Here is a 24,061-nt window from a genome sequence, read left to right on the forward strand (position 1 = left end):
TCAGAAATCCTAGTTGGCCTAAAAGCATATGTTGTGCTACTGATTAATTACAGTCATGGAAATACAGCAATGGAGACAGTATTTAGTGTTGAAGAATCATCAGCTTTCAGAATCTAAAATCTTCCTGTTTGTAAATATTACTCTGAAATTTTTAATTCTCCATCTTTCACCTCAAAATCAAGGTTCTTTAAGGTTTTAGAGCCGTTGAACTCTTTATTGTATCTGATTCCCTCAACATAGAAATAGCCAAAATTCACTTCTCCTTGGTCTGTTCCCTGCACATACTTCCAGGCTCTCAGATAAAAGAAAACAGATTTTACAGAAGAACAAGAGGTTCTTTTATGCATCTGAAGAAATGTACTTTAGTGTAAAAGCTGGAAAATTCAACATAGCACTCAAGAGAGGTGGGTTAGGCCAATTATTCAATGGATAGACAGTCTAAGTGACAGAATGGGTTTTCTGTGACCATGTGGTTAAATTGAATGTTTGGAATATAGCTTCAAATAACTGTGTACCTGCTGCAGGCTGATTTAGAACAACATATAAAAAGCTGTACATTTTAATGCAGCATTCCAGGTAGTGAACAAATGGAGATGATCTATAGAGACAAATTATTTCCTCAGCTCTCAAGTCTTAACTTGAAAGTCCAGTTAGAAAAGCCAAGATAGCACTACAGTTGCATCCTAGGAAAGGTTTTTTAATGAGATGTTCTGCAGGGCCATCCTGTTCAAACTTTTCTCTGGAGGACCCTGAATGCAAAGGAATTCTAAAATAGCTACTTTCCTTCAGTACAAGGTCTGTCTTACACTGCTGGAGCTTGTAAGGAGGCCAAGATGTCATTAATTACTGATTTACTTGTGATCTACGTAGCTTTTATATGTTAATTGCTACATTTATGTAAATTCTTACTTAGTTCTCAGCAAATTCTATCAGATCCTCCAGCTGACTGTGCTGTTGGATTTTTAGGAGTTGGATTTGTTAATTCTGTCCTTGCAGAGACAAAAAATTAATAGTATTCATAGGTACAGAACTGCTGTATGATCACCATTTTTGTATTGAAGTTGTTAGTTGGTATTTCTTGCCTCCCTTCTCAGAGTTAATCAGTTCCCTGCAAGCTACAGTTCACTGGTCCTTCAATTCCTCTGCCCATTTAATCACAAGAAACTCTTATAAAGATGAACAGTCCTTGTGCTGCATTTGCACAAATTACCTGCAGCCACACTAACTGGACAATGTCAGCATTTAGGGGCTCAGCAGAGTTGATCCCTCTGGGCTGAAGGATGTTTGTGGCTGGTGAGAGACTTTGGGGAGACTCTCCCATTGCAGGAAGGTCCAGCTGCTGGCAGGAATATGATTCATTCTCAGAAGTGGTGGCAGTTTTTGAAGTTAATTGTGTTTGATTGGAGCTGACTACATTTTCAGATAAACCAAATAATATGTTCATTTGAATTTGCTATCAAAATTCAAATTCTTGATTTAAAAAGCCAAAGAAATTGCATGAGACAAAGTCCTGCATTGTAATTACTGCTGGCATTTAAATAGAGTAAGGAAATTCAATTCCTGTTTCACAGATAAGTTGGAGGTTTTTTTACAGAAAAAAACCTTGGCCATAATGTATATGTAATTTTAACTCATAGCAGAAATAGGAGAGCTTGAAGACATTTCTAGACATAAAAGAAAGCTTATGGGAAACATGAAGACACTATATTAAAATATATTGTAAGAAGATAAGAACATGAAATTAGACAAAGGACAAAATTGTTACCTTTTTTTTCAGCTACATTGACTTTGGGAAAAAGGAATGTATTGAGCTATAATATCTGTATGTTTAATAATTCATGCAGCCAGACATATGAATTACTTTTGCCTTCCCTGGTAAATATGTTTTTATGATCTGCTACCATGGAAGTTAGGGGTGGAACTCTCATCAGCTTTAATGGCACTGAATCAGACCTTAGTTGTACTTGATCATAAATATTTTTCAACTTCAGGCATTAGGATCAGGGATGTATGTTTATATTGAATTATTTCTGTATCATCATAGCCTCAGAACTCAGTTTAGCATTATCTTGAAGCATTTGATAATTATTATTCCAATTTCCTCATCTGAAGCTTTAAGGAACATGTTTTCAAAGGATAAATCAGTGAGACTTCCAACACTTGTAGCTGCCTGCCAGTTCCACCCAAGCAGGCCCTCCTGCGTGTGATAAATAATATGCTTTGCACAGCTGAAGGCCTTTGGAAAGGAATCACTTGTACCTTCCTCTGTCAGTGAAAAAACACCAATGTTTATGGAAACAGTAAGCCCATGGCAAGTCCTACTACTGTAGGAAGGGTAAACTTATGGGAAAGGGCTACAGAAAGTTGCACTGCAGTACTTTCAAGAGTTTGTTTTACTATCTAGGTATTCAAGGAAAATACGAATTTAAATTAAAGCTTGAAATGTGTAGTCTTGCTGTATATAAGTCTAGCCTTTTCCAGTCCATTTCCTTGTATTGTTCATGCCACCTTCACACAGGGAAATCTCGTATTCTGGTCATCATCTAGAACTAGAATAGTTGAATGGGGTCGAAGTGAGTTTGTTTTCTGCAAGCACTCAACAGCACTTAGTGTATCTTATGTCCAGTTTCTCTGTATGGTGTATGCTGGTAGAAAATTGTAAAATTTTGCAGGGGGACTAGTATTTGCCACAAATGCTTTTCTTGCACAGTATTCTCTCTAAATTTTCTCAATAAATGTATGTTACCTCAATACATGCAAAACCTAATATTTGTGTGTGTAAGCATGGCATCATCACTACTTGAAAGTGTTTGTAGTGGTTGTGTTTTATCGGTGGCAATCCAGAAGGCGAGGTTTCAGGAAGAGAGGGTATATTTTGTTAAAAGTAACTGATATGGCTGGGTAAAACAGATGCACTTTTGGGAACATGATATTTTCTAGGTTTGTTTATTTTTTTTTTTTCCCCAGCTATGTCAGTTGGTCCAATAAATCTATTCTCTCTGCCTTAGAACTTTGCCTTACATGTAATGGTTGCATCATTCACAACTCAGTGTTTGGTAAGGGAAGTCCCAGTGGTGTATGTTAATTTATTGCTAAGGGTAGTGTTTTGACTCTCTGAGCATGCCCTGTGTCATGTTATTAGATTGATAATATTAGGGATATATTAGATGGTGCTGTGCTAGATATCAAGAGAGGTTTCCTAGAGATTAGAATTTAAGTGAAAGCTGACAGGCTGTCATAGCCTTTGTATAAAGCAAAACCCCATAACATCTGTTAATGTAATTCAACTACAGTGATGAGAAAACTGACTTACTTCAAGTTTTTTATCAGCAATTAGGTTTCAGTGAAGAGTATTGTGAGGCTACTCCAAGTAATTACAATTATTTTCTTACCCAGACCTGTAATTTTATTTTGTGCATGCCATAGGGATTTCTTTATGGCACCTACCTCAAAGGTACCATTCTTTTGCTACAGCACAAATTACAGTAAATTTTGTGTTTGCAGGTCAGTGCAAGGTAGAGATGGAATTTCTTCTCTAACCACAGGTAATCATCATCCCTTTAAAAATTGCATTGTTGATTTGTACACACCAAGGACATTTTATTGCTAGCTTCGAGTCATGTGGATAGTTAAGGCAATTCATCAACACCATGCTTATGCATTTTTCAAATTAAACAATCTGTTACATTAATTTTCTTGCAGAACAGGAAAAATGACAGATTGTATTTTCAAACTTCACAAATTATTCTAGGATGCTGGTGTAGAAGGCATTTATGATCACAGTGGAAGAATAAGTTTTTACAAGAAAGCAGAATTTTAAAATGTTGCAGCTAGAGAGTTCTGTTATAGTTCTGGAATATAATTAATGAGCTGTTTTTGGACATGTAGGAGCCAAAATAGAAATCAGAGTTATGATTGCAAAACATAAAATATTGTGGGGAAATTTCCCAGAGCCCTATAGAAAGGTAGAATTAAATTTTGAATTCTCATTGTTGTTCAATACTTGCTCAATGTGCATTCAAAAATCAAAATATTTTTCTAGCTCTTGTTCAAAAACCATAGTAACATCAGCCCACCAACTGAAGCCCCTTAATATGAGCATTTATATTTCTCAGAAATAGTTGCTGATATCTGGTAGAGATTTAAATATCACAATGCCAAAATAGGCTTTGGAATATTTTTCTTCCTTCTCTCCTGTCCTTAGAGTTATCACAATTAGCAGTCAGACCTTAGTTAAAATATTTTGGTGTTTCCCCTGAATTTTCATTACTTGTATTAGTGTGGTTTCCTGGTTATGGTGTTATCTGTTGCTACCACACGTGCAAACACTGTATGATGATCTGTATTAGGCCTGGATCCTTTTACAGAGAAATTGCATAAAAAGGTACATGAAATCCAATACTGGCACGGCCATCTCCACTGAAAGCACTGTTTTCTATAGTGCCTGTTTTCAGATTATTTTGTACAGTTCTTTTTTCTGCACAGGCATTTTCTACTGAAAAACAATAATTTGTAACTTGGTACCAAAAATAACTATGATTTCCAAGAAGGATGAAGACCATAGCTCAATGGTTCTTTCATTTATCCATCCTGCACAGGAGTTTGTGACATTCCCTGAAACTGAAGCATCTGGATTAAATTTTGCCAATATACATAAAGGCACATGCTGTTCTCTCCACCTAAAAGTTTGTCAATTAATTCCTCTAAGAACTCCGATTTTTTTTTTTTTTAGAAAGCCAAGCCATCTCAAGGAAATGTGTGACCCCATAGTTACAGGAAAAGATGAAAATTATAGTCTTATATACACCTGACTTAATATACTTGTTTATTTAGAGGCAGAAGATAATTGAAATGGTTTGAGCATTATTTTATAAACATGCAGTGGAATTTGCTGCAAAAATCCTCAAGACAATCCTCAAGTTATCTGATGCATTAATGTATTTTTGCTTGGTCTGGCACAGAGTTTCAAGTCCAAACCCTGAAGAAGATTGCTCTTCAGCAAGGCTAATTATTTCAGACCAAGCTATGCATCTTCCACTTTTGGAGCCAGATAAGCTGCTAGCTGAGGTTTCTTTGCCTATAGTATGTGAGGATTGTGTATGCTTGTCCTGGAAAGAATTTTAGCTGGTCTTAAATCTTGTCACTCAGTCCTGCCTTGAGGAAGACAACTCTGTATTTGCTCCAGAGCCTTATTTAGTAGTGTCACTAAATTTTTGTTTAATGGCAGGTTTTTGAAAAATATTGAAAATATTTAAAACTATAAATTTCTATTTAAAAATATGAAAGACTATAAAGAAATAAGAGGTATGTACATGCAAATATTTTATTCTGTACCCTGCTTCTTTCTTATTTTGGTCCATTAGCAGTATTGCAGTTGTAAATAAAAAAGTATGCCAGCTCTTTAAGCCCTCTTTCTGTAGTCAAAGGCATCAGGTAAGTGTAAGATGACCACTTTTACATACTTTGCTACATCTTATTTAATTTACATGGGCAGTTAGACATATCAGCATGTGAGAAGGCCAGCTTCTTTTAGAACAGTTTCTTAGGAGGGGACACTGTTTTGTAAATTGTCGGCAGTTGAGGCAGCCATGGGTGAAATAGCCTTTCTTATTAAATGTCACAAGATTTAATGTCACAGTATAATTGGGATGGAGGGATAACTGAGGGAGGCTCAACATGTCGTTTTCTGCTAACACATTATTAATCTACAGGAGTGTTAAAATATGTCTTATAAAGGCCCTATTCTATGGAAAATTGTTGGCTCATAAGAAAAAAAAAAAAACCAATCTATTTTATTGCAGAGCTCATGAACAACAATTACAGACTTCCTTCACAGAGAATTTAATTTGTGAATAAAGTATACAGCAAAATGGGGCACAATAAGGAATTTATGAAACACATAGCCTTAATTTTTTTTTTTAAGCAGCAAAAACCTACATATATAGCACCCAAACATCATAAAACAGGTAACAACTGAAAACTGATTTATTTGGAACTCTCAGCATTTAACCCTCATTTGAGAATTTTCTTTCAGTAATTTGACTTGATTTAATTTAACAAATAGTTTATTGATATAATTAATTCCTAGAGAGTTATTAGTTAAATACCACTAACCAATTTGCTGATGAAGACTCTTCTGTCTGAATAAAAGAGCCATGCAGAACACTAAAGACACTGTTTTATCTTGACATTTTAGATTTTTCCATTGCTTTTCAAGTAAAATACAAAACCAATAGAGAAGCCTTTTGCAGACATCATTTTATTTCTGATGGTTACTTTTTGAAATATAAAAAAATTTTTATGGCAAAGGTTATATCATAGAATCATGGATTGAGGTTGGGAAAGACCTCTAAGATCAATGCAAATGCTACATTTCTACACTAAAAGTCAGAAATGTTTCTAACCAGAAATATTTTGTGAAGAAATTTATACTCTAAAGAAAACAAAACGTTAACTTTCACTGAAAATTTGAGTGCCACTTTGCTGTGATTCAGAGGGATACAGAATCTGCATGTGTTGGGAATTTCTTTCTTGGTGGGAATATATGAAGTTTTTTTATGGCCAATAACTTGAAGTACTTAGGAAGCTAAATCTTCATACATGTTCTAAAAATGCAAGTCATACAATTTAAGAGTAGAGACTAATTTTAAGTGAGAAATAAAAGAAGGTTAACCAAGCAATATATTCTCTGTCTTCTTCCCTTCAAGGAAATAAAAGAAACAGAGTGCCTATACTGATTAATCAAAATGACAGTAAAAATTGTTAGAATTTAATGCAAATTCACTCACTTTGCAGTTATTTTTGCCCATTTAACGATTTCCTCATCAATTATGTTCTGCATAATTTATCACATTACCTTAATCTATATTCACACTCTGAGTTTACAAAATGTCTTAGTCATGCAGAATGGCTGAAATAAATAGTAGAGAATGCCTTTTCTAAATTAGCTGCAGTAGAAAAATATGAAAAAAATAGGTCCATCTGATAGTATTTACAGGAGAGGTTTATCATGAGGAATGCTTCTTACAAAGTAAATGTTTGTATTAAAGGACTTTTCTAAATCTTGCTTCCAAGAGGAAATAATGAGAGACCACCAGCCAATTTGATAGCACTTAACAGTATACCTCTTAATACAGTATCAGTTCAAATATATTCAGGTCTCCAAGGAGGTGGGATGCCAGGCAGAGCATGTAGGTAGAAGAATTCTAGAAGATAATGTGTTATTCTGTTGAACTGTAGTGCAGCTTCCCCATCTGTCAGCTTTTAATAGGTTGAAAGAACTGAATACAGCCAGCCTTAAATGATTAATTTCAAAGTGGTGATTCTGAGTAATGCACATTTAACAGGTATTCTGTCTTTCTTGTTGAACTGCCAGACAGTTGCCCAAAGTTTATACATACTTTGTTAGGATGCCTATTTCTGCAAAAAGTAGCTGAGGGGAAATCTGTGTAAGATATCTTCCACTGATGTAGTTCACTCAGAAATATTGCATAGTTGAAACTCAGAAGAGTAACTCCCTACAGAACTATATGGCAAACTCAGTTGTTTCCAGGTACTCATAAATTACTGTGCAGTTCTCCTCCTGGTATTTGCAGCTTAGCAGAAGATTAAGAGCTTTGCTTCAAAAAAAAAGAGAAAATGTGAAAAATCAGCTCTTTTATTCCAGCTGGCTAAAAATTCCTTAAAATTTTTGGGCCAGCTTGTGTCCTTATGAATTCAAGTGGAAGAACCCTCATCAAAGACAAATCCCAATGAATTATAGACAAGGTTCTGGTGGTTTTGTTTGTTTGTTTTTGTAGTCTTTTGTTTTATTTGGATTTTTCCTTTTTTTTTGTTCTTTTGTTGCTTTGTTTTAATCTTGGAATGGTATAAATACTTAATACAAATTCTTTGTACTAAAAAAAGAGAGGAGGAAGAGCTCAAAGTGCATTTTTCCTGTAGGAAGGATGAATATGGCAAGGTATCTCAGCAGTAGCTCTTCTGTGAAATAAGGGAGACAAAGTGAGAGTTGTTCTCAGAATTAAATTACTGCTAATTAAGCTCCCTATCTTGAATGAAAAAAAAGCGCCTTTTATTTCCCTGGATTCTTATCTCTACTGATAGCCATACAAATCATAAGATAAAATCTGCTCTTGTGGAAACAATTTGTAACTCACATAGGCATATCAGGTAAACTTAACAAAGCTGGCAGAAAATTCTGGCAAAAATTATTTCTTGGAAGTTGCACTACTTCTGTATCTGAAAAAGCATCTGTAACTTCTTTTGTTTGGGATGGGTTTTTCCTCTTGTTTATATGATGACATAGTGCAGTTGCCTGCAGAATTATAAAGGCTTTAAGTGGCCATCACCAGCTTCAAAAATTTAAAGTACCTCTTAGAGGTCATTCTCAATATTACTTTGGCAACCAGATGTGAAAAGTGGGAAGAGCATGCCTTAGAAGGCTTATTAAAAGAGGATTTGCATTTTGTATGAATTAATCCCAGTTTTTCTCAAAACAACATATTTGCTCAGAACTAAAAAAATCTGCAACATTTCTGGATCTCCTGGGGCAACATGTCAGAAGTCCAGACATGGACTATCAATGTGACTTCCATTCAGTGAAAATTCATAAAATCCAAAACATTTCAGGAAAATACTTCTGGTTTATGAAAACAGATCTTGAAAAAAATCTGTTTGCTGGAATATTTCCAAACAGTTCTGTTTATCTTGGTTTCCATGATATCTGGGCATAATTTGCTCAATGCACATAGGTGTCAGCAATATTTCTAGTGGAAATGGTGAAACCACAATTGTTCTCTTCAGTGTATGCATGTAAATATGAACTATTGAATTAAGTCTGGGCAAATGGTGACAATGTAGTCTCCAGCTTTCCAGGATGAATAAATTAAAATTCCTAGCACTGACAGTGTTCCAAGGCTGGTTAGTTGTCTCTCACGAAGACTGTCAGTTTCAGGCAAATGTAAGCAAAATTCAGATGAGTGATTGATTAATTACTGGCTCAGTTATAGTCATAGGTACAGTATGTTGTAGGAGTGGATAAATAGTTTTTCCATGAGAGGAGGGGGCATACTTGCCAGTGTTTGGTGCAAAGAAATTGTTCTGATTATTGGTACAATCAGTGAACACCAAGTCAAGTGCCACCTACAATAATAGTCAAGTCTGCAACTCTCTTTCCTATGTGCCAAGGAAATAATTTGACCTGTTTAAATAAATGTGTGTTTTGAGTCCATGTTCTTCCCACAAAATTTAATTTCACTCTTTAAGAGGCTGAACTGCAAGTGCACTAACTAATTAACTATTAGCAACTGATGTATGTTATAGTGCTGGAGATGAAACTGCAGAGAGTATAGAACAATTACCTCCTGCTATGATAGGTCAGAGAAGCTTTTGTCTGCCTATTAAGCAGAAGTTATAGAAAGTAAGAAGGACGAATCAGAAAAGGCATATGTGTGAAACCCATGCAACTGATAAGCATAGCAATGTTGTTAATATAGAAGCTGTGATACAGACATCTGTTGAAAACTTCTTAGTGTAATTGTGTGGTCTTTCCTGCAGTGAAATTATAGCAAATACTGATGAGCCCTCTATTGAAAATTGTAGCCAAATTCTTTTTTGAGGTTTCTGGGTTTTTTTTTAATGTGTAAGGCAGAAGTAGGGGAGAGAGAACTTTTATGCTGACCGTATAGGTTAAAAGAATCTTGCTTCTTCTGAAGTCCAGGAATGAAGCTACAGACTGTAAGCATAAACATAGGAGCAGTAAAATGTTAAGTTTTTAACTTCTCCTATTAGATCAAGTGCCTGAATTTGTGTTTTACAATAGAAAGATTAAAGTTTCATTAAATTGGAACAAATAATAGAACTGAATTGTTTTTTTGAACTCCCTTGTCCTTTTTCATCAGGTTACTGATTTATGTGCCATGTACTTTGTTCTTCTTAGTCATGATGTTTTGCGTCATAATTGTGAATTTAATTTAATGGCTTCCTTTTTTTTTCCAAATTTCATTTTCCAAAAAACATTGGGAATTGAAAAGAAATCATAAGAAAAAACAACTGGTCTAAAAAGCCACCTAGTCTACACTTAGCCAAAATTTACTTTGGGAATTGCAAAGCTGGTTAAATTTTATTTTAGTCCCAACTTATTCTGTGCTTGGTTTCACCTAGTCCATGTGGTCCCTGCCACAGTAGAACAAATGCTAATTAGAGCTGTGAAGAACTAATATACAACAAATAATTAATAGTAGTATTATTAAAGCATAAGAAAAAAAAATTCTGAACAGATGGTCCGAAGGCCACAAGCAAAGTAAATCAGAGAGGTTTTACATATATCTGTGTAATCAACCAAACTTTCATTTTATGATTTTTCCAATGAAACAAACAAGTTCATATTTTCCCCTATCACCAGCAGTGATTTTCTGGTTTGCAAGCTTGCACAAAGTAAGCAAATAGTAATAAGAAAGGTCTTGATCCTATTCTCATTGACTTCATTCTGAGTTTAGCATTGACTTGGAAATGATCACTGCTGGATGGAGAATTACTACATAAAATAGACTGTGTTTACAAGTGGCAGTTTTGACTTGGAATATTGCTGGAAATATCAGTAATTTTTATTGTTGACTCTTTCCTCAATTAGTTTGCTAAAATAATTCAGTTCTTTGTGAGATAGATTCTCATCTTACCTTGTATTACTCTAGGATAACTTCCTTGTTTGGAAGAAAATTAAAGCATTGAATTAGTAGAATATTGTTTATTTGGGAGATACGTTAGATAATTTGCCTAGGAGTAGATTTTAATCAGTAGATTTTAAGAGCATGTTGAAATAAGAGAAAAAGCAGAAGAAAAATTTATATATAGCATTCTCTGTAACAGAAAATTGAAGTCAAGGAGAGTCCTAAGCAAAAGCATTTATGCAAGTAGGTGCCTTCCTAATTAACTTTATAAAGCTCTTTCTCCACTTTGTTTCTTTTCCCACTTTGTTAAACTTTATTGAATGATCTGTGACTTAGATCCTGGAAATATAGATGTCTGTGTTAGAAATGCACACACTTCTTGGGTGGCAGAATTTTTATTAGTATACTTACATTTTCAAGATTTATCTTATGAGCATGTTAAACTTCAGAGCCTGCTGCTTTCTCAGATAACAAACTTGAAAAATTTTTCTATTAGGTTTTATGTTGTCACATAAAAAAATTATACTCTTTCCAGTCTCTCACATCAAACTATGCACCATTTTGTCCTGATGCAGACAACATTTTCATTCAACTTTATTTTATGTAGCTCTTTCTCTGTCATGGGGCTTCTCTCTGCCAGTCATGATTCCTTTTCCCTTCCTGTTGTGGTGCTTTGTGGGTTTCAGACTGCAGGAAGTTTTTTTTTACTGGAGAAAAGGCCAAGGGGGATGATATTTCTCAAGTCTGGAGGTGATTCTCCAAAAACCTGTATCTTTTCCTTTACTGAAGATTTCCCCTTGTCTCTTCCTACCATTCTAGGGAATGATTAGATGAAACAGTTACTGCCTGCTGTGTACAGCCCAGCCAGCTGCAGGACACTTGGAGCTGGGTGGCCATCCCAGGTGTCATTCTCACTGGTGCTTGGTACCAAGCAGCATGAGCTGCTTTTGCATCCCTTAAACATTGTATCTTGCCCATCAAATACTGGGACAGAACCAATGTAACTGTCATTAAAATCCATCTTTACTGATAAAGACCAAGCACTCTGTACTTTTAAAGAAATGTTAACATGTAATTGAGTAATTTTAATGAGTACAGAAATTGTAATTCTCCAGATATACATAAATGCAATGAGAGTGATTGTCATGCAACAATAAACCATCACTGCTATTATAAAACCATAAACTGTTATTCAATACACTATAAAATTCAAAATATAATTGAATGTGCTAGTTTAGCATAATTCCCACAAGCCATCATTCTTTAATATTGAGAAATGAATGGGGGGGTTGTGGAGCTATTAATTGTTACTGACAAGCAATAAGCAGAGGAATAAAACTACAATTATCAGCAACCATTAATCACATTTACTGTCATCAGCAATGTCAAAAAAAGTAACATTCTAAACAGCTAAAAGGAATTTTTATCTCTTATGTTTTAACTCACTTTATAGAAATTAGATGATCTTTTGTTGGGATAAGCAGGGAATTACAAAGGGTATTTTCAGTCCTGCTCAGTATTGTATTTTCCAGTTTTAAAAACCCTCCCACTTTATTGCATTTTGATGAAGGCTTAGGTGCAGGTTTATTTCTATACAGTTATGTACAATTTATGCTATAATTGTTGCCAGCATGATTTTATTGCAGTCACTGCCTTTAAAAATAGGAAATTATAGAGACCATCTGAGCATGCAGTTCACTAGTCTGTTCCAGGAAAGCAATTAATGTTGCTTTTAGGATGCAGCTTGAGCAGGTATAGTGTTCTTGGAGATGAGGGTGTACACAAGGGTGGCAGAGTCTTGCTCAGAAAACACTGTTCTGTACTTTTCATCTTGTTCATGTTTCAGATTCTGTTGTTTACTTCAAGTAATTGTTTTCCTTTGAACTTACACAGTATATCAAAACCACAGATGTATATCTCTGGGAATAAGGGGATAGAAGCTGTTCAGTACTAGGGGGTGCATTTGCCATTTGTGCAGTATAGACATGGCAGTTAAAAGACCTTGCTTGCAAAATGGGATCTGCTTAATAAAAATTTCCCCTAAAAATAACATACATGTAACACTGCTGGACCATTACGGGCGTATTGTGGCCCTTACTCTCAAATGCTATTGAGGTTTCTTCTGAACGACAGAAAATCATTCTGAGGATTTGAGATTTTGCCAGTTGTTTACCTTGAGAGTCTGTCAGCTTTTGCTGGAATAAAAAGACCTAGAATTCCTCATTTAGAATCAGGAAGTGCTTTAGAAGCAGAATAAGGAAGCAAAATAAAGAAGACTAATAAAGAATTTGGAAGCACCAGTCCAAAATACGCTGTGAATACCTTCATTTAGAAAAAGCACTGAAATCGTAAATATTTTCTTTACTATATTATTGTTCACTCATGGTTTCAATACTTCATAATCCAGTAAAGATATGAGTACCCTAACCAAATCAGCAGAGTGAGTATAACATCTGTTCATAATGTACTGCAAATATCCAGCAGTGTCTTTTAGAAGAAACATATGAGACTTGAGGACTGAACAATTTATCAAAAGAAGCCCTAAAATATACACAAATTGTATGTAGCTAGGTCTGAGGCACCTCTAAGGCACAGAGCGGTTGCTTATTTTTCATGTTTTGAACAGAGGTGTACTTATAAAAGTGCCTCAGGAAGTGAAAATCAGAGGTTGATGGTACTAGCAGTTTTATTATTCCAGTTATTATTTATATAACCAGTTTATTATTTACATAACCAGTTTTCCAAATTTTCAAATACTGTATTTTCACTAAAACAAACATGTGTGTAATTGACAGGATGGTTTTATAGTGTTCAATGTACTCTTGAATAGGCTACATATTTAAGATTCTCTGAAACCCTTTTAAGATACTGTCACTCGTCAAACTTGCTTACTTAAAAACTGTGGTTGGATAAAAATACCTTATTTCTGATTCTCTTGCTGAATGTAATTGAATGTTCTTCCTCTGAAAAACAGCAAGTTCTTGGCCTACCAGCATTTTCTTTAACTGACAACATTGAGAGTGAACACAACTAAAATAATCAGTATTATACTATAGTACTGTGATGATCAGTTAATAAAAAAATTAAGTGCCGAAATGAATTGAACTAGCAGAAAAAACTTCATCATGAGAAAACTTTGGATCATGATTCTTTTCTTGACTTCAACTCCCAAACTCTCTCATTTATCATTTTCTTGAGGTTTTTCTGAGTTGTTCAATGTGAAACTTGAATGATTTGTAAATTTAATAAAAAATAGCAGTAGAAATAATAACTATGCTATGATAAGATTTTAGTCTCAAGAATTCATACTGACATTCCATTTCCTATATTTAATTAAACATTTCTGTCTTTTCAGAAGAAATTACTAAGTATTTTAAAAGTTATTTTCCATTCCCAATTTAAAACTGCTGCACTGAAAATTTATCATAACTAAAGCATACATTTATGCTTGTTGTCAAGGTGACAGAGTTTATCAGAATAGCAGAAATCAAAGTATTTAAAATGTAGTTTTAAATGCTCGATATAGTATGGTAAGGTAAACAGTAATTCTGTCTAACACTAGTTATCTTTCATTAGTGTGGAATTGACTTCATTCTTAGAAGAAAAAAATATACAAATATTATTCTGTCATGTAATAATAAACAGATTTTCTTTAAAGAAGATAATAATAGACAAATGTTTGGTAATTTAGCAAGTCTATTTACAACACTGTGTCTTTAAACTTGAGCTGTCAGTTAACTCATATTCAAGGCTCCTGCTCACTTAAAAAAGAAGAACACCCTAGTAGTAAGAACTGGCTTTCTCCCTCCCTTTCTCCCTCCCTTTTTTTCTTTATCTCTCACTGAATAATAACCCTCATTTAGTGACATCAGTCACTTCTGCCATCAGCCTTTTTTATGGCTGGAACAGAAGTATGAATGGCACATACACTGAAATGTGTGAAAACTTCATAGATTTTGATAAGACATTGGAGAATGTGTCATGGGTTGGTGTTATCATTGGCAGAGAAATGAAAATGGATGCAGTAATTTGCACAGCAATTACAGCTTGGCCCCTCCTATCATTACTGGGCAGCAAGAATTTACAGATGTTAACCAGTGTAATGGCAAACCTTGAGACTGATACACTGCACCCAGTGGTTTTTGGTGAGTACAGGTTACCAGAGTCCATACAGCCATGATCCTCTATTCATTTTCCTGTGAGCTTGTTTTCTTCAAATGACATTGAGAAACTTAAATTACTTATATTAAAAAAAAAATCTTCCTAATAGCTGGTAAAAACTAACAGGAGAGCACAGGAGTGCTTAACTCACATAGGAAATATTTGGAGTTACTAGGATTCATCTGATTTAATCCTGCTAGAGGTCTGGCTAAATGGAACAATCAACTTTTTTGGCTGCTCAAACTGAACACTTGAATAGATGACAGATTTGAAGATGTCATCTGAAATATTGCACACTTATCATGAATAATTTGAAAATATTCTGTTCTTTTAACAGATCTGAAAATGTTGGATTCAATAGACTATGGCATTTAGAGTCAAACTACTCCTAAAACCACCAGGCCTGTATTTTTCTGGTATTTGGTATCACAGTATTTCTCATTTAAAATTTCAGTGGTGACTGAATAACAGCTCCCAAAGAATGATATAACCTTGGCTGCATTTTGTTTCAGTCAGAAAATTCTGATTGTGAATTCTGATATATTGTAAAGAGAAAGCCTTTTTAAATCTGGAGTTGTTGTTTGTTTTGAAATTTCATACGTCCTAGGGACGACTCACTTACCTGATACCAAATGAACACAATTAATTATTATTGGTTTGCTTTAACTGTTTTCAAGAAATGCCCTCCCACTTTATTGTTTTAATAATTCATTTAATGGTTTTATTATAGCTGTCTCTATGGAGTCTCATTTAGAGATTATTGATTAAATGCTTTCTCCAACCTACCCCATGTAAAATTATCTTTGATGTAAAACCATATTTTGGGAATATGTGTAGCATTGCACATAGCATTTACTGACTTTTGAGTCAAATCTGCTTTAATGTTGTCTGTAGGCCTCTACATATCGTGGCTGGCAATTTCTTCCTGCTAAAATATTCCTCATATAGTTTTTTTTTTACTTTTCAGTAGCTGGAAAGTAGTGTATTGCACTTTCAATGCTTTATTTAGTTTCATCTCCATTTCAGTTAGAGACCTTACTGATATAATTAAGAACTATGCAATTTGCCCTCATCTATATGCCTTGAGTGTGTTCCATTCTTTCGCTTTTAATGCCCTCCCCAAGGTAATACAAAATAATAACATACCATGTGGCAAATGGAATCAGCTGTTACACCATGCACTGTTTTTTATCATGTAGCTCTTACAGTATGACATTCCCAAGTTTGTAACTGATGAATATTGCATGTTGCAGAGAAACTGTAGCTGCATGAGGCTGCTTCTCCCATCAGAGGCATCCTTGCTGATACTCTGCAAGCATGCAGCAGCTATCAATCAACAGCACACCAGGAACTAGCAGAATGTCTCAAGGTGTGGCAGTCCTACCAAACTGCAAAAAGTTACCATGAGCAGAGTATTGTGTTATCATGAATTGTGCAACACATAATCGATATGTTAACAGTAATAATGAGTTTTGTGTAGTTTGTGAGGCTTGGCTAAGGATTTTTGTATGTTTTAATGTCTTTAGAGCTCTTGGGAATTCAAAGAACGTGTCTTTTCAGTCATGAATTCCCATAGGTTTGGAGTCAGTCTTCTGAAACATGGTCTCTGGAAGCATTAGATGCTGTTCTATGAAAACTAAATATTAGCATAAATAAGGATTTTGTAGATGAGTTAAGGTACTTCTACAGGGTCAAACTCTAAAGGAATTTCTGTTTTGTCAATATACTAAATGGGTGTGATAAGCTGATAATGCTACTTAGGAATGCAAAAACCTGTAAGTAACCATTTCTTAATACTTCATGTGTGTTGCTACACCAGCATCTTAGGTTAGCTTTAGTTTTGTGAGTGGAAGGGAGGAGTATTGATTAAGTAGATAGATCTATGATGTTTAGCTATGGTTTTCTTTCCATTTTCTGTTTGTGGCAAAAATATAAAAGTAAGTATCACTAAAAGTTTATAGGATGTTTCTATCATGAACAGCTCCATCAGGTGGCATGCAGTTAGCCTAGTGTCCAGTTTATTTTAGGGAATAGAGATTATACAGTCTCCACCACCTTTATGCTCCCACTGTGGCATTGCAAGCAATGCAGCAACTTTTCTCCAAAGCAGGAGAGCAGAAGAGGAAAGGATGAATTGTTCTTCCATGTTCATATTTGGTAAATATATTTCTACTCCTCTCTGGTCATGCTTAGGAAATGTAAGTGTGCCCAAGCTCTAAACAAACTTTCCATCTGTCACCTGTAGGAAGGGTGGGATGGGTGATAACAGATGGTGCTTTGCTGCAGTGTGCTTGTAATGCCTCGAGATCAGTTTGAGGACAGGACATTGTAAGGTTTGGGGCTGTTGAGAAGGAACAGGAGCACACATAGCACGACTCACTTTTACACCTCTGTCAAACCACTACTCAGTTGGCTTCTATAGCAACTGGTACAATGGATTGTTTAAAGGAAATAAAACAAAATACAGGAAATGGATGTTATTAAAGGAAATGTAGAATATTTGCACTGAGGGTAACAGCAATTTTACTCAAAATGTAAATTCATTGTCTAAGTGGAGGTAGTAAGGTATATGTATTGTGAGTGTACATATGTCCTAGACACATATAGAAGGAATTTGCAGAAATACTAGGAAGGGCAGGGTAAACTGTTTGGCACAATTCTTTGTATGTTTTACACTTTATATATAGAGAATCACCTGAATTCCTTACCTGATGTTTTAGAAACAGCTCTGTCTTTTTGTTCTTAATTTTTCTTTCTTGCTTTTCTGTGTCGTATCTACTGCTGTTCTCCACTGTTTGCTTTTCTCCTCATCACATATGAAACCAATGTGGACTCTGTGTTGAAAAACCTGCATTGAAAAAAATGTGTGAGTTGCATATGTGTAAATAACAGACTTCTTGTTTCATTACTTTTTGTTCTGTCCTGCATGAAAACAGAGATAGAACAATTAGAGACTTGGGGTCAAGTACCAAAGTAGTTAGTTTGCAGATATGAATATTGACCTAATTTTATACTGCTAACCACTTAAATCCATGCATAAAACCCATTTATATACATTTTTTTGCACAAATATGTCAACAAAAAAGTAGAAATAATGTGTGTATTGCAACAGAAAATGCATGGTTATGAGAAACAGAGAATAGAAATGTTTTTCAGGTTGTCCTCTGGAAGCCCAAACACTTTTAGAGTGACCACTCATGCTTAGAGGTATCACAGACCAGTTTAATTGCAGCACTGACCTAATTTCTTTTAGGCTGGTCTTGGAGTTGCCTATTTGTGACACCACTGCAAAGTTCAGTGATTTTCCCAAAATTCTTATCAGGTTTGGAAGAATTATCCTTAGATTGCAAATAGCAATTTTGTAAACTGTGGGTTTAAAGTTTGTCTGTTCTGTCTTCTGGTTTATCACTCTTTGGTGTTTTTTGGTGGTGTGTTTTGTTTTGCTCTGTTTTTTTGGGGGGTTTTGGGGTTTTGTTTGCTTGCTGGATTGGTGGGGGTTTTTGTTTCTTTTTGCTGTGGTTGGTTTTTTTCCCACAGAACTTATATCTTTGCTTTTTCCTCCCTCCTTCATCTCTTATGCATCTTTTCCTCACCTTTGCTTTTTAATAATCATGCCTTTATGTGAGAATTTGTAAATTAAAATTGTACTGTCCTGGGTTATGTCCTTAACTATTACCAACATTCTTATTTCTAAATCTCTGACTTCCTTAATTAAATCTGAGATAAGCACCTCTTTGTGGAATCTGGTGATGATTATTTGAAACAACATATTTTTGTTGTACAACCGGATATGAAAAGTAATTTGGGAATGTACAACAGTGCCAAGGAATTGCAATTGTATTAAACTGTTGACTATTGGGATACTATTTCTAGAATTACAAAGATATTTTGAAATAATTTTTTTTGTTCATGGGGAATTTATTTGCTTGAGAAGGAGAGCAGCTGTATTTTTGGACCCTTTTTCCAGTAAGATTTGTGTCAGAATGAAGACAGAAAGCATATAAATACTTAAAATGGCTTCCTTTAAATGGTTCTACCTTAAATACAAGGAGTCCTTGGGTGTCCAGTCTCACAAACCTGTGCACAAGTATGCCTGGCAACTGAGCCTGGACCGGCAGCTTTCTGTGGCTTGGAGACACCCAAATATTGTATGGTGGACAGAATAAATGATGTAATTAGCTGAAAAACAGTAGAATTAGGATTCATGTTTCCCTTTGTCACATTGCCAAAAAGCTTTACACATAATAAACTCAGTAATCAAAACTCATTTATGACAAGTAAAAATTGGCTTGTGCATCACTTATTACAGAGCTCTGCCACTAGTCTCATCTTCACACACTTCAACATGTAAGATATGCCTTAGAGCATGCCACGTTTTATTAAGTGTCCGGCTTTTCATGGGGATGATATTAAATGAAAAGCATTCTTATTTGCCTGAAAATTTATTCCATACATCAAATACCATTTTATCAGTGACTACTTAGCAGGAGCCATCTGTCATGTCCCCACCCCCTCAGTGCTGAGAAAGGCAGAGACGGAAGGTGAGAAATATATTTACTTCTGACAACAAAAGCAGCTGCTGCTTTTACTTTTAGCTGTAATGCAAACATGCTGGAAAAGGTGACTATCTGTTGTGGTTCTAGTGTACTGGGACCAAACATGTCTGTTGATGACAGCAAATCTCAAAATTTGGAAGAAAATTGCTTTATGGATTGCGTCAAGAAGGCATGTACAACCACAGCTCCAGCTGGGAGGTAGAACCAAGAAGAAACTTTGGGCTAGAAAAGTATCAGGACAAAATCAAGAATTTCCCCCTTCTCATGCCTTCCTTTTGGTAGAATATTATATTGCAAAAGACATTATTTTTCTCTAATGATAACATGAAATTCGGAAATTAAGCACAGCAGGTAGAAACACTCATCACAGAATTAAAAAAAAAAATTGCATATTCATATGCTAAAATCTTTTCCAGTGCTGACAGCTAACTATTCCAAGTGGAAAAGGTACAATCTCTGCTGTTCATTCTGCCAATTTCCCTTCTTAAACCTCTGGCATTGTGTTTTGAGGGCTGGATACACTAATCTCCTTTATTCTTACAATTATGCAACAGGCTAAGGAAGATATTTACAAAGAATTTTTTAAAAATAGGATTACAGAAAATAAGTATACTTTTAAATTTATGGGAAAGGGAAAAGGGGTATTTCTTCAGTAAAATAATTTAATTCCTGTTACTTTCTTTAATAGTGCACAAGGGGAGCACTGTGCTAGGATGTAAACGTACCTAGAGCATATTTCAAGACCAAAATATAAACACTGGTGGGAAAGGGCACTTTATGCAAATGTGTTTCCTGAGTGATGGCTCTCCCTTCCTGATGATTCTAGTAAGACAGAATAGATTGGGAAAATAAGTGGAGTGCCCTGCCCTTTAGCTCTTTTCTCTTTTCATATATATCCCCTTGCAGATATGATTATGACAAAATAAAAGGTTTGTTTAGGTGGGAGCTTCTTCTAAAATATTTTCAATATAGCACCATGGAAAATGTAGAGATAAAGCAGAGCTATAAATCACAACACTTATGGGAAGGGGAAACAGATCAACCTGCCTTACTCTGTATTGTACTTGTTTTCCTTTTACAGCCCACCTGTCAGTCCTGTTATCATTGTCTAGAAAAGAATTTACAGTAAGTCTTAGCTTCAATCAGTTTCCATGGTAACTTCATTCTGTTTTAAAACCTTTACATAAAGATGGCTTGGTTAAAATGATAATGAGCTGCAGTGCTCATTCGTCCATACCTGAACTACCTTCCCCATTGCTCAAAAATAATCAGATAGGGGTGTCACTCCATCTATTCTAGTTCCTTTGGTATCTACAACCCTGTTTCAGCAACCAAGTCAGATCAGCTTGCATCTGGAAATCTCAGGTATGTAGGGGATTCAGGCTACTGGCCAGTGTTTGTACATGATATACTGTGAAGCAGAGAAAACTATGGTGAGGTCTGGAGTCTTGAGCTCACTGGGGAAGGATCCCTTTGCATGCACAGTGGGGCTGAAAGCTCCAAGACCATGGTGTATTTTAACATATGAACCAGAAAAGGAAGACTGTCTCCCTTGCAGAAAACACTTTTCTCAAAGGCATGAAAAACAAATTCCTTTCAGACCACATCAAGGAGAAGAAAAGTTCAGGGAAAAAAAAAAACAAATGAAATTTTTAGTTGATTGTAAAATAATACAGATAATAAAGATAATACCCCATCATTGTGGATATTAATGTTTTATCCAGCCTTTAGTTACCCCTTATCCTAGTTTCAAGCTTATTTTTTGCACTCATAATTTCTGATTCTCTGTCCCAGTTTGACTTTGTCTTTGACAGTCTTGTTTTTAATTCTGATTACTTTATACCAATTCTCATCTAGGAGAAAAAGCAGCACTTTTTAATGTAAATTAATAACACAAGTTTCAATTACAGGGAACAAAGAACTTTTAATGTGTATCTGATAGAATTTTTCAGCAATTACTCTGAAAACTTGCAGCATTTCATAGAAGATGACACCTTCTATGAGCCATCAGAAATTCTTAGGATTCTGTACTAGATCTACTCTTGTTGTATTGGGTAGCTTAATATTTATGTAAGAAGTTTTTTGTTCCATTAGAGGCACTGATAGAATTTATGAAGAAAATTTTACACATCTGTATCTTCCAGGCAGGCTGGAAAAAGCTGCTGAATTTATACTTAATTTATACTTTGATTTTTCCAAAGACTCAGTAAAGATCTCATGTTTCAGCACAGGACAGCACACTATTTTTCCATGGTAAGTGGCTGTCCAGCTGCTCTGTATTAAGCATCTTAAAGAACAGAATCAACTTGGTCATCTACTAATTCCTGTAGGTAATGTAATCTCCCTGTAAGTTAGCTGCCCTTTAAAAGGAGTCAGTATCCTTGTCCCAAACCAAATAATATGGATGTGCTGCAAGTTTGATTTAGACCTACATAATTCATCCCCAAAACATTTAAAAAAAAGCTTTCATATGTATTTTTTTCAGCTCTTATTTTTAACTAACCGTTTCATTTACTCCTGATGTCCTAGTACTGTCCTGCAATCATTAATTTCTGAGGGAAGGGCACTGTCAAATCAGGGTATCATAAATCTGCTGAATTCCTTTCATCAGTCATGGCAGTAACGTCTTCACAGTACTCCTGTGTGTCAGTAAAGCATGACCTTCTCTGACTGATCTGTGCAGACTCTGCTTAATTGAACTGTGCTTTTGCAGTGAGCATTTTAACTTTCACACAACGATTTTTTCAACAGCTGACATCCAAATAACTGGACTCTGTTTGCTGAGTGAGAGAATAAATAACATCTGATGTTTTGTCAGTTGAAAAAAAAGTAGTTCTTATTTTTAGTACTTTTAATATCTTTTATCTCAACTGAACAATTAAATCTGCTTAAAATGTCCATGTTTTTAAATTCCTTTTATAATCCTTTGCATAAAAAAGAGGGTTGATTCTGTGCCTTTTCCCTTTTGTAGCATTATGGATTCAGTCCTGATGAAAAATCAGTGCTCCAGAAATATTGTACCTTGATATGAAAACTGAGCATACCAGTCGGCTGCCTGAGATGGGAAATTCCTTGTTATACATGCTCTTTAATACAGTTCTTACTTCATTTAATTAATTAATCTGCTCATTACAGTGTAATGCACTTTCTTTTGCACTGAATTTTTTTTTCCTATATACAGCAGATCAATTGCTAAATGTAAAACTATCTTGGTTATATTATTTGGTATTTCACCCTCTGATTAAAAATTCCTGTTCAATTTAGAGGGTCTCATTCTTTAATTTTTACCTCATTATGCTGACTTACTTTTTTAGAAATGACTTTTCTTGATTAATTTTTATTTTGCAATGTCTTTTACTATCTTATATAAATTATTACCAAGAATTTGAAACTACCAGTATCTATTATTATTTTAATTGTCTGCTGGTAGGATTCTAAATAGTTCATCTCTGTGCTTTAAATAATTATATGATTTCCCCCCGTTTTTCCCTACCCTCATGTGCTGCTCTATACAGTTGGTTTTTTAATTTTGTATTCAATTAATAAGATTTTTGATACCTATTTTCCACCTCAGTGCTTACTAAAGACATGTATTTTGAAACCTAGTTATACTGTGATTAAAGTAGAACAAACCTGTTTGGATAAAATAATTACAGCTCAAATATTCATGCATCCATGAAACATCACATTACAAATTTCAGACAGCTCTGCTACTGAAGGCTGAATAGGCTATGTATAAACAAGTATGTAAAATGAGAGTTAGTGGGGTAAGAAGTTAACTGTATTTCCAGTTGCTGCTGGTATATGCTTTTGAGCTGGATGAACTTTGCAATGGTAATATGAGCCTCAGTCTCCCTCTTTCCTGGTTCCCTTGGTCCTCTCATGTCCTATGTGATGCGTTGTCCAAACTTCCACACAATGTCCGAAACTTACTTTCAAGACACTGCTCTCTCAGATTTCATTCTCCTTATGCAAAGTATTTCCTCTCTCTTGGTTCTATGTGAGAAATCCTGTTCTGAAGTGTGTTACACAGGAAGAGATTAGCAGAAGAATACCACCGTGAATGTTACTGGAGAGGAACCGGAGGTGCAGAGAGTTTGGAGACTGCCAAGACAGGGAAAAGCAGTGCTGTTTCTCCTCTCTGCTTGCTCCTTCTGTGAGTAGCACAGCCAAGACAGGACTTTGAAAGCAAATTTATCAGGATCACAAAGTTCTTTGCTGCCGAATTATCAAAGTAGTAGGGCCCACAGAACTGAATCAGACACACTTTCCCTTTGGCATATATGGTTTGTTTGACTCAGAACTGCACCACACGGATCAATCTCACACTCTTTCCTTCTGCTGTTCTCTTACATCTTACATCCAGTCCTTCTCTTGACAGAGGACTGCTACTGACCTTTATGGTTGTGAGCAGTAAACTAAATTAATAATACTAAAAATAGTAATGGCTGTAATATTCTCAGCAATGTAAAATTTAGATTTTTAAATTTGGGGAGTGGGAGTTGAGAAAGAACAATGACACATCCTACAAATACAATGCAAAAGCTCAATATTTTTAAGGTCACTTCTCCTTGTTATGAACATCCCTGATGGCTGCCTAAAATGAATTAGATTTAATATAGTCTCACTAAATTTCTGCTCCTCAATACTACAGTAACACATTTTATTAACAGCATG

At 35.2% G+C, this 24,061-nt stretch overlaps 1 protein-coding gene across 2 annotated transcripts in view; it reads right to left on the reverse strand.

Annotated features, from left to right (window-relative positions):
• Window positions 1-24,061, reverse strand: part of B3GALT1 (beta-1,3-galactosyltransferase 1) — a 164,862-nt gene that overhangs the window by 77,076 nt on the left and 63,725 nt on the right. The window contains exons 1-2 of one of the 2 annotated variants that reach the window (XM_056496762.1): window positions 18,866-18,944; window positions 17,537-17,676 (exon numbers count right to left, since the gene is read on the reverse strand). The gene's annotated coding sequence lies outside the window, so the exon portion shown is untranslated. Of the gene's footprint in view, window positions 1-17,536; window positions 17,677-18,865; window positions 18,945-24,061 lie in introns of those variants that run through there. The other variant, XM_056496761.1, reaches the window with a different exon arrangement.

The sequence above is a fragment of the Oenanthe melanoleuca genome, chromosome 7 (assembly GCF_029582105.1).
Source record: "Oenanthe melanoleuca isolate GR-GAL-2019-014 chromosome 7, OMel1.0, whole genome shotgun sequence".
NCBI classification, from domain to species: Eukaryota; Metazoa; Chordata; class Aves; order Passeriformes; family Muscicapidae; genus Oenanthe; species Oenanthe melanoleuca.